This window comes from Morus notabilis, unplaced genomic scaffold (genome assembly GCF_000414095.1).
Source record: "Morus notabilis unplaced genomic scaffold, ASM41409v2 Scaffold1333, whole genome shotgun sequence".
In the NCBI taxonomy this organism is placed as follows: Eukaryota; Viridiplantae; Streptophyta; class Magnoliopsida; order Rosales; family Moraceae; genus Morus; species Morus notabilis.
Genome location: NW_010364060.1, coordinates 481,296 through 494,158, shown reverse-complemented (window position 1 = coordinate 494,158; position 12,863 = coordinate 481,296).

Genomic DNA, 12,863 nt, shown 5'->3' with positions numbered 1-12,863 from the left:
CATTGTAGTGCATGAGTGAAACTATGTAGGGAGCAGTTACCATAATGATTTTTATGAAATCCCTTTAAATGTTCTACTTTTTACGACAGTTTTATAAATACTATTATTAAAGATGCTAACAAACCAAATATGGGCTTAACCAATGTCTTAGATTGTTTTTTATTCTTAAAATAAGCTTTACAAAAATGAGACATTTATACTCTTTCATACTTTTTACAAAATACATGCTTTTGCCATATCCAAAGCATTCAGGTTCAACAACAGATAGTTGCCCTTACAAGAGAGGAGGGATTAAAGAACAAAAAGTTTAATGAATACTCTCCTAAGGGTATCATTGACCATTATTGTATTCCTCAAACACATAGAGGAATTAATGATTATTCTATTCTTGAGACACTGAATTGGGGTTATGATTACTCTTGTACACCTTGCGCTGTGTTATATGCTTCGAGATATTATAATGTCTAAGGAAGGCTATTATCCACTTCTCGCTAGAAGATATATTTGAAAAAAAGGCCTATGGAAACTTGAAGTGCAACTATATTATGGTATATGTCCATCATTTGAAATCAAAATGTTTTTATCAGGTAAAAGTTACATAGTTTGAAGAATTTAAAAGTTTTAATAAAATAATCTAGTTCTTAACCTTGTTTTTTTTTTTTTTTTTCAATTTCTATTTCATTGCAGGATAAGGACGTATTGTTTCCAATTGAGGATTATTGGTCTTGGTTGTGTGAGAGCAATGGGAAATTATCAGAGCAAGTAGAAATAGAGAAAATTATTTTCTTGCAAACAACCAAACGGTGGTAATCACCATACCTATTGAGGACTTTTTTACCTTGAAGTGGGACCCCTACTATCCAAATCCCCGTTGTTTTGGTAAGATATGAAAAGGACAAGAGTTTTGAAAAAATTTGCTTTATCTTTTAGTTATAGTGAAGCTTGGGGTGTGGGAGGTTTTAGAAGGCTCTTAATTTGTCCAAAAAAGAATAGATCCCTGAGGTACGTGTACTTAGAGTCAGAGAAGTGCCTCATGTTCAGCTTAAGGTAATTGATTAATCGAAATCTTGTTCGGGATTGGGGGGCTTTTGATGACTTCTAATTTTTACAAAGAAGTGTCCACTCCTGGATGAATTGACACTCATTGTAGTACACGACTGAAACTATGTAGAGAACAATTTAGACAATGATTTTTATGAAATCCGTTTAAATGTTCTACTTTTTACGACAATTTTATAAATACCATTATTAAAGATGCTAACAAATCAAGCGGGGCTTAACTAAAGTCTTTGATTGTTTTTTATACTTAAAATAAGCTCTACAAATATGTGACATCTATACAATTTCCTAGTTTTTACAAAATACATACTTTTATCATTATACAAAGCATTCAAGTTCAAGAACGAATAGTTGCCCTTACAAGAGAAGAGGGATTAAAGAACAAAAAGTTCAATGAATACTTTCCCCATGGTATCAATGACGATTATTGTATTGTTGAGACACATGAAGGAGTTGATGATCATTCTATTCTTGAAACACTGAATCGAGGTTATGATCAATATTATGCACCTCGCACTGTGTTATATGCTTGTAGATATTATAATGACTAAGAAAGGCTATTATCCACCTCTCGCGGCAAGATATCATGGAAAAAAAAGGCATACGAAAACTTAAAGTGCCACTATATTCTGGTATACGTCGTCATTTGAAATCAAAAGGCTTTTATCAGGTAAAAGTTGTTTAGTTTGAAAAATTAACAAGTTTTAATAAAATAATCTAGTTATGAACCATGGTTTTTTTTTTCAATTTCTATCGCATTGTAGGATGATGATGTACTCTTTCCAGAGGAGGATTATTGGTCTTGGTTGTGTAAGAGCGATGAGGAATTATCTGAGCAAGTATAAGCATAAAAAAATATCTTCTTGCAAAAAACCAAACTGTGGTTATCACCATACCTATTGAGAAGGACTTTTTATCTTGATGTGAGATCCCTACTATCCGAATGCCCGTTGTTTTGGTAAGACATGAAAATGACAAAATTTTTAAAAAAAATTGCTTCATCTTTTTAAATAAATATGGGGAAGGTTGGGGTGTGAGAGGTTTTGGTAGGCTTTTAATTTGTCCAACAAATAATGGATTGACACTCATTGTAGTACATGACTGAAACTAGGTAGAGAACAGTTTAGACAATGATTTTTATAAAATTCATTTAAATGTTCTACTTTTTACGACAGTTTTATAAATGCCATTATTAGAGATGCTAACAAACCAAACGGGGCTTAACCAAAGTCTTAGATTCTTTCTTATTCTTAAAATAAGATTTACAAATATGTGACATTTATACTCTTTACTAGTTTTGACAAAATACATGCGTTTGCCATTATACAAAGCATTCAAGTTCAAGAACGAATAGTTGCCCTTACAAGAGATGAGGGATTAAAGAATACAAAGTGAAATGAATACTCTCCCCATGGTATCATTGACCATTATTGTATTGCTGAGACATTGAAGGAGTTGATGATTATTCTATTCTTGAGACACTGAATCGAGGTTATGCTCTTGTGCACCTTGCGCTGCGTTATATGCTGGTAGATATTATAATTACAAAGAAATGCTATTATCCACCTCTCGCGGCAAGATATCTTGGAAGAAAAAGGCCTACGGAAACTTGAAGTGCCACTATATTATGGTATACGTCTGTCATTTTAATCAAAAAGCTTTTATCTTGTAAAAGTTGCTTAGTTTGAAAAATTAACAAGTTTTAATAAAATAATGTAGTTCTTAACCATGGTTTTTTTTTTTTTTTTTTTTTTTTTCAATTTCTATTGTTTTGCACGATGATGATGTATTCTTTCCAGAGGAGGATTAGTGGTCTTAGTTGTGTAAGAGCGATGAGGAATTATCAGAGTAAGTAGAAGCATGGAAAAATATCTTCTTGCAAATAACCAAACTATGGTAATCACCATACCTGTTGAGGATGACTTTTTTATCTTGATGTGGGATCCCTACGACCCGAATCACCGTTGTTTTGGTAAGATATGAAAAGGACAAGATTTTTGAACAAATTTGCTTTTTATTTTTAAATAGATATGCTGAAGCCTGGTGTGTGGGAGGTTTGGGTAGGCTCTGAATTTGTACAAAAAGGAATAGATCCATGATGTATGTGTAGTTAGAGTCAGAGAAGTGCCTCATGTTCAGCTTAAGGTAATTGATTAATCAAAATCCTTCTCGGGATTGGGGGGCTTTCGGTGATTTCTAATTTTTACAAAGAAGTGTCAACTCCTGGATGGATTGACGCTCATTGTAGTACATGACTGAAACTATGTAGAGAACAGTTTAGACAATGATTTTTATAAAATCCGTTTAACTGTTCTACTTTTCACGATAGTTTTATAAATACCATTATTAAATATGCTAACAAACCAAACGGGGCTAAACTAAAGTCTTAGATTGTTTTTTATTCTTAAAATAACCTGTACAAATATGTGACATTTTTACTCTTTTCCTAATTTTTACAAAATACATGCTTTTGCCATTATACAAAGCATTCAAGTTCAAGAACGAATAGTTGTCCTTATAAGAGAGGAGGGATTAAAGAATAAAAAGTTAAATGAATACTCTCCCCATGGTATCATTGACCATTATTGTATTGCTAAGACACATGAAGGAGTTGATGATTATTCTATTCTTGAGACACTGAATTGAGGTTATGATTACTCTTGTGCACCTCGCGCTGTGTTATATGCTTATAGATATTATAATGACTAAGAATTGCTATTATCCACCTCTCGCGGCAATATATCTTGGAAAAAAAGGCATACGAAATCTTGAAGTGCCACTATATTATGGTATACGTCTATCATTTGAATCAAAGAGCTTTTATCAGGTAAAAGTTGCTTAGTTTGAAAAATTAACAAGTTTTAATAAAATAATCTAGTTCTTAACCATGGTTTTTTTTTTTTTTTTTTTTTTTTTCCATTTCTATTGCATTGCAAGATGATGATGTATTCTTTTCAAAGGAGGATTATTGGTCTTGGTTGTGTAAGAGCGATGAGGAATTATCAGAGTAACTAGAAGCATGGGAAAATATCTTCTTAGAAACAACCAAACTGTGGTTATCACCATACCTATTGAGGTGGACCTTTTTTATCTTGAAGTGAGATCCCTACTATATGAATCCCTATTGTATTGGTAATATATGAAAAGGACAAGATTTTTGAAAAAATTTGCTTTATCTTTTTAAATAGCTATGGTGAAGCTTGGGGTGTGGGACGTTTTGGTAAGCTCTTAATTTGTCCAAAAAAGAATAGATCCTTGAGGTATGTGTAGTTAGAGTCAGAGAAGTGTCTTATGTTCAGTTTAAGGTAATTGATTAATCGAAATCTTGCTCGGGATTGGAAGGCTTTTGGTGATTTCTAATTTTTATAAAGAAATATCCACTCCTGGATGGATTGACACTCATTGTACGCGACTGAAACTATGTAGAGAACAGTTTAGTCAATGATTTTTATGAAATCCGTTTAAATGTTCTAATTTTTATGACAGTTTTATAAATACCATTATTAAAGATGCTAACAATCCAAACGGGGCTTAACTAAAGTCTTAAATTATTTTTTAGTCTTAAAATAAGCTTTACAAATAATGACATTTATAGTGTTTCCTTGTTTTCACAAAGTACATGCTTTTGCCATTATACAAAGCGTTCAAGTTGAAGAACGAATAGTTGTCATTACGAGAAATGGGGATTAAAGAATAAAAAGTTCAATGAATACTCTCCCCATGGTATCATTGACCATTATTGTATTGCTGAGACACATGAAGGAGTTGTTGATTATTCTATTCTTGAGACACTGAATCGAGGTTATGATTACTCCTGTGCACCTCGCGCTCTGTTATATGCTTGTAGACATTACAATGACTAAAAAAGGCTATTATCCACCTCTCGCTGCAAGATATCTTTAAAAAAAAGGCATACGGAAACTTGAAGTGCTACTATATTATGGTATACGTCCGTCATTTGAAATCGAAAAGCTTTTATTAGGTAAAAGTTGCTTAATTTTAAAAATTAACAAGTTTTAATAAAATAATATAGTTCTTAACCATGGTTTTTTTTAATTTCTATTGCATTACCGAATGATGATCTATTCTTTCCAGAGGAGGATTATTTGTCTTGGTTTTGTAAGAGCGATGAGGAATTATCAGAGTAAGTAGAAACATGAACAAATATCTTCTTGCAAACAACCAAACTGTGGTTATCACCATACTTGTTGAGGAGGACTTTTTTTATCTTGAAGTGGGTTCCCTACAATCTGAATCCCAATTGTTTTTGTAAGATATGAAAAGGACAAGATTTTTGAAAAAAATTACTTTATCTTTTTAAATACATATGGTGAAGCCTGGGGTGTGGGCAGTTTTGGTAGGCTCTTAATTTGTCTAAAAAAGAATAGATCCCTGAGGTATGTGTAGTTAGAGTCAGAGAAGTGCCTTATGTTCAGCTGAAGGTAATTGATTAATCAAAATCTTTCTCAGGATTGGGGGGCTTTTAGGGACTTCTAATTTTTACAAAGAAGTGTCCACTCCTGGATGGATTGACACTCACTGTAGTACACAACTGAAACTATGTAGAGAATAGTTTAGACAACGATTTTTATGAAATTTGTTTAAATGTTCTACTTTTTACAATAGTTTTATAAATACCATTATTAAAGATGCTAACAAACCAAACGGGACTTAACCAAAATCTTAGATTGTTTTTTATTCTTAAAACTAGCTTTACAAATATGTGACAATGATAGTTATTCCTAATTTTTACAAAATACATGCTTTTGCCATTATACAAGGCATTCAAGTTAAATGAAAAAGTAACCATATAAATTAATAGAAATTAAATGTTAAATTTGTATAACAATATAACACGTGGTCAATTTGTTACAATAAATAGTATTATATTATAGAGTGTGTTTTTTATAAGTAAATATTAAATTTATAATTGACACATTAATTATAACATTACATTAAAAATATTTTTATAATAATTATGTTTTTAGAACTAAAGAGGAGAGAAAAAAAATGACTGATATTTACTTGTTTAACATCGCCGTTGGCACGGTCGGTTTCCGCACAACTTGAACAGGAGACCGTTCCTTTACAATCACAACAGAAGTGGTTGGCACTTAGATTTATATATTTCTAGCATCGAGGCATAATTTCTACTAATATTATATTATTGCTACTTTTTCTTCAACTACGATATGTGAAGATTTTGATGCTTAATTACGTGGAACTTGGAAGGATATAAAGGACCTTGATAGTAAAAGGACCTATTTATAATCTAATTTGCTATGAATTATAATTGTTAAAGATCCCTGAGGTATGTGTACTTATAGTTAGAGAAGTGCCTCATGTGCATCTTAAGGTAATTGATTAATCGATATCTTGCTCGAGATTGAGGGGCTTTTGGTGAATTCTAATTTTTACTATAACAGTCCTTGCTGGGTGGCCATTACTTTAACTACAACTATGCTACGATACCAACTGAGACGACCAGTTGGTATCAGAGCACAATTGTAGTTAAAGTAACGGCCACCTAGTTAGGGTCGTTACATTTACAAAGAAGTGTTCACTCTAGAATGGATTGACACTCATTGTAGTGCATGAGTGAAACTATGTAGGGAGCAGTTACGATAATGATTTTTATGAAATCCCTTTAAATGTTCTATTTTTTACGACAATTTTATAAATTCTATTATTAAAGATGTTAACAAACCAAATAGGGGCTTAACCAATGTCTTAGATTGTTTTTTATTCTTAAAATAAGCTTTACAAAAATGAGACATTTATACTCTTTTATACTTTTTACAAAATATATGCGTTTACTATTATCCAAAGCATTCAGGTTCAACAACGGATAGTTGCCCTTACAGGAGAGGAGGGATTAAAGAACAAAAAGTTTAATAAATTCTCTCCTAAGGGTATCATTGACCATTATTGTATTGCTCAGACACATAGAGGAGTTGATGATTATTTTATTCTTGAGACACTGAATTGAGGTTATGATTACTCTTGTACACCTCGTGCTGTGTTATATGCTTCGAGATATTATAATGTCTAAGGAAGGCTATTATCCACTTCTCGCTGGAAGATATATTTGAAAAAAAGGCCTACGGAAACTTGAAGTGCAAGTATATTATGGTATACGTCTGTCATTTGAAATTAAAATGTTTTTATCAGGTAAAAGTTGCATAGTTTGAAGAATTTAAAAGTTTTAATAAAATAATCTAGTTCTTAACCTTGTTTTTTTTTTTTTTTCAATTTCTATTTCATTGCAGGATAAGGACGTATTGTTTCCAATTGAGGATTATTGGTCTTGGTTGTGTGAGAGCAATGGGGAATTATCGGAGCAAGTAGAAATAGAGAAAATTATCTTCAAATCAAAAAGCTTTTATTAGGTGAAAGTTGCTTAGTTTGAAAAATTTACAAGTTTTAATAAAATAATCTAGTTCTTAACCATGGGTTTTTTCAATTTCTATTGCATTGCAGGATGATGATGTATTCTTTCCATAGGAGGATTATTGGTCTTGGTTGTGTAAGAGTGATGAGGAATTATCAGAGCAAGTAGAAGCATGAAAAAATATGTTCTTGTAAACAACCAAACTGTGGTTATCACCATACCTGTTGAGGTGGACTTTTTTATCTTGAAGTGGAATCTCTACTATCTGAATCCCCGTTGTTTTGGTAAGATATGAAAAGGACAAGATTTTTGAAAAAATTTGCTTTATCTTTTTAAATAGATGTGGTGAAGCTTGGGGTGTGGGAGGTTTTGGTAGGCTCTTGATTTGTCCAAAAAAGAACAGATCCCTGAGGTATGTGTACTTAGAGTCAGAGAAGTGCCTCATGTTCAGCTTAAGGTAATTGATTAATCGAAATCTTGCTCGGGATTGGGGGGCTTTTGGTGACTTCTAATTCTTACAAAGAAGTGTCCACTCGTGGATGGATTGACACTCATTGTAGTACACGACTAAAACTATGCAGAGAACAGTTTAGGCAATGATTTTTATGAAATCCATTTAAATGTTATACTTTTTACGACAGTTTTATAAATACCATTATTAAAGATGCTAACAAACCAAATGGGGCTTAACCAAAGTCTTAGATTTTTTTTATTTTTAAAATAAGCTTTACAAATATGTGACATTTATACTCTTTCATAGTTTGTACAAAATACATGCTTTTGCCATTATACAAAGCATTCAAGTTCAAGAAAGAATAGTTGCCCTTACAAGAGATGAGGGTTTAAAGAACAAAAAGTTCAATGAATACTCTCCCCATGGTATCATTGACCATTATTGTATTGCTGAGACACATGAAGGAATTGATGATTATTCTATTCTTGAGACACTGAATCGAGGTTATGATTACTGTTGTGCACCTCACGTTGTGTTATTTGCTTATTGATATTATAATTACTAAGAAAGGCTATTATCCAACTCTCGCTGCAAGATATCTTAGAAAAAAAAGGCCTACGGAAACTTGAAGTGCCACTATATCATGGTATACGTCCGTCATTTGAACTCAAAAAGTTTTTATCAGGTAAAAGTTACTTAGTTTGAAAAATTAACAAGTTTTAATAAAATAATCTTGTTCTTAACCAAGGTTTTTTTTTTTAATTTCTATTGCATTGCAGGATGATGATGTATTTTTTACAGAGGAGGATTATTGGTCTTAGTTGTGTAAGAGCGATGAGGAATTATCAGAGCATGTAGAAGCATGAAAAAATATGTTCTTGTAAACAACCAAACTGTGGTTATCACCATACCTGTTGAGGTGGACTTTTTTATCTTGATGTGGGATCCCTACTATCCCAATCCTCGTTGTTTTGGTAAGCTATGAAAAGGACACGATTTCTGAAAAAATTTGCTTTATCTTTTTAAATAGCTATGGTGAAGCTTGGAGTGTGGGAGCTTTTGGTAGGCTCTTAATTTGTCCAAAAGGGAATAAATCCCTGAATATGTGTAGTTAGAGTCAGAGAAGTGTCCCATGTGCAGCTTAAGGTAGTTGGTTAATCGAAATCTTGCTCGGAATTGGGGGGCTTTTGGTGACTTCTAATTCTTACAAAGAAGTGTCCACTCGTGGATAGATTGACACTCATTGTAGTGCACGACTAAAACTATGCAGAGAACAGTTTAGGCAATGATTTTTATGAAATCCGTTTAAATGTTATACTTTTTACGACAGTTTTATAAATACCATTATTAAAGATGCTAACAAACCAAACGGGGCTTAACCAAAGTCTTAGATTGTTTTTTATTTTTAAAATAAGCTTTACAAATATGTGACATTTATACTCTTTCATAGTTTGTACAAAATACTTGGTTTTGCCATTATACAAAGCATTCAAGTTCAAGAAAGAATAGTTGCCCTTACAAGAGAGGAGGGATTAAAAAATAAAAAGTTAAATGAATACTCTCCCCATGGTATCATTGACCATTATTGTATTGCTGAGACACACGAAGGAGTTGATGATTATTCTATTCTTGAGACACTGAATCGAGGTTATGATTACTGTTGTGCACATCGCGTTGTGTTATATGCTTGTTGATATTATAATTACTAAGAAAGGCTATTATCCAACTCTCGCTGCAAGATATCTTAGAAAAAAAAAGGCCTACGGAAACTTGAAGTGCCACTATATCATGGTATACGTCCGTCATTTGAACTCAAAAAGCTTTTATCAGGTAAAAGTTGTTTAGTTTGAAAAATTAACAAGTTTTAATAAAATAATCTTGTTCTTAACCAAGGTTTTTTTTTTTTTCAATTTCTATTGCATTGCAGGATGATGATGTATTCTTTACAGAGGACGATTATTGGTCTTAGTTGTGTAAGAGCGATGAGGAATTATTTGAGCAAGTAGAAGCATGGGAAAATATTTTCTTGCAAACAACCAAACTGTGGTTATCACCATACCTGTTGTGGAGGAGTTTTTTTATCTTGAAGTGGGATCCCTACTATCCCAATCCCCGTTGTTTTGGTAAGCTATGAAAAGGACATGATTTCTGAAAAAATTTGCTTTATCTTTTTAAATAGCTATGGTGAAGTTTGGAGTGTGGGAGCTTTTGGTAGGCTCTTAATTTGTCCAAAAAGGAATAAATCCATGAGATTTGTGTAGTTAGAGTTAGAGAAGTGCCCCATGTGCAGCTTAAGGTAGTTGGTTAATCGATATCTTGCTCTTCAACAACTAATGAAGCTAAGTGGTGTCTTTGTTTGTAAAAATTGTAATTTCATTTTGTAATTGTTCAATTTTGCATGTAATATTTTTCATTTCCACAAATACATCACTTGAGGTTGAATTTTTAAATTGTTTTGACAATAACATCAACTTGGGCGCTAGTCACGTCATAAAGAAGCCTGGAAGGTCAGTTAAGCTCAAGCATTGTAAGCTGAACGAGGATAACATGTTTGGAAAAGACAAAGTTGATCCCATTTTCTGGTGTTGAAATGGGTCAGGCAAGCACAATAGTTCTGAGAGGTGCAAGGTATGCCAAGTGAACAGATTTCGTATGTGGCTTTCATGGGTTTCTTTATCTTAGGTTTCTTTGTTAATCAAACTCTGCATATTAATTTATCTCCAACGTTGTGGGGCTCTCAGGGAATTGTCTTTTTTTTTTTTTTTTTAGATGTTGTACTCCAAGACAATGCCACTATTTAAAGGTACTAATCGCACTCCGCATGGGAGTAAACTGTGTGTTAAATTTTGATTATCTTGTTATTATTTTCTTAAACTTATTTAATATATAATAAAGATTTTAGTTAGTTAGTTAATTAGTCAATACACAACGAACACAAACAGCTTTATAAGCATTGCCATTAAAATAACAAGGATTGCATAGGAAAAAAATAGAGACACGTCTGAAAAAATATATTTCAACGAGAACACTCGGGGAAAAAAAAAACCTATTAAAAACAAGTACATTAAAAAAGGATTACATTGTAGAGAATCTTTTGGCAAAATGAAAACAAAATAAAAAATTAAGCACGTGCACATATGAAAGAAATTATGTTAATAGGAGTAAAGTAAGTGAAAATGCGCATTTTAAAATCACCTAATAAAAACAAATTAAAGAGAATACATGTACTAAAAAATAATAGTTGCAATTAAATAAGAAGTAAAAGAAGGGAAATGCATGTCACGGTAAAGTTTTTTAAAATAAAGTTTTAGAAATGAGACACATTTAAAAACATATAAAATTTAAATATAAAATCTTACAAAAGAACCAAAATATAAAAAAAATAAAATTTTACGATAACAAGCAAAAAAGGAGGAAAAAAGGACCAAAATGGAAAGAATAAATAAGTTTTAAGGGAAAATGAACTAATATGAAAAAAAATAAAGTTTTAAGGCGAAAATAAGAAAAAAGTATAAAAAGGACCAAAATGAAAAAGTAAATACATTTAAGGACAACAAGCAAAAAATAAAATAAAATAAAAGACTTGGAAAAAAAGTGTGCTGTAGTTCTTAAATATTGGCCAGTCTGAACAATATTATAGTAGTGGATGAAGCAGCACAAAGAAAAAAGAAAAGAAGAAGAAATTGATTTGCCGAAATACAGAAAGTTATTTCTGAATAAAATACAAAAGGTTAAACGGCATCGGATCTGTTTTGTAATAATCTCTGTTTGATTCGGATGATATTAATATAGTTTTGGTCATTAAGTATATTCCCAAGCATGCATAAGTATGTGGACTACAACACAATTTTTTTTTTTAAAGAATATTTGGTGTTCACTTTATAAAAATAAAAAGTAAAAACATAAAAAATGGAGGTACTTGTATCAAATGTAGAAAAATGAGTTGACTTTAATTATATCATGATTCTTTTATTTCTATTGGTGAATTCTGATAAACTTATTTTAATATGATTCCCCATTACGTTAATTATGAATTTATGTTTTTAATTGAAGCAATTGTTTTAGATTTAAGCGATGTCCCTACAAATTAGAAATCTCTATAGTTGGTTTACCTTTATAAGAATTTTCTTGCCTTTTATTTTCCTACAAATTAGAAATCTCAACCTTTTATATATAAGGAGATTTGATTGTCTCAAATAACTTACTCAATTATGCAATTATAATTTGAATATTTATGAAGTTAGTGTATATTCATAGTGTTTTTTTATTAGTGAATTCTCTCTCTTCTCATATATAATATTTTAAATTCAAGCAACATTTTAAAACTTCAAAACTAGATTAGAGATATATTTACAGAAGGCTGGCTCTATACACACACCCCCTTTTATTCTCTACACCTTTCTCTCAATAAAAGTTTCTTATTACAAAAGACCCTCACATAAAATAACAAGAAAGGACAAATGACTTAATTAGATAATAATTAAATTATATTACAAAAAGGAAACTAATAATAGAGTTTATTTTTCTATCTTCACACCCTAGGTGCATGTCATCTTCTCAAATTATAAAATATTTCTATTTTGAAAATCATAAGAGAACCCTAATTTTCAATTTTCAGTGACTATTCTAAAGAATTACATGATAGTATGTTAAATTTTCTTTGCTACTTGTTATATGACGATTTTTCTTTTGCTTTTTTTTTTCTTTTGGGTTTATATTTGTTTGCTAATTATTTCATTTTTTAAAAGCTAATCATTTCTTTTTTTATTACAATGTCCATTCATTACTTTTTAATTTATTGTTTTTGAACTAAAAGAAAAGGCTTCATAAAATTTGCTTCAACCAAAAAAAAAGGCAGATAAATAAATGATAATATTAAAATAAAAAAATTATTTCATATGAGGCGTGTAATGAGAGGAGGTGTAGAGAATAAAAAAAGAGTGTAAATAAAACCACTTT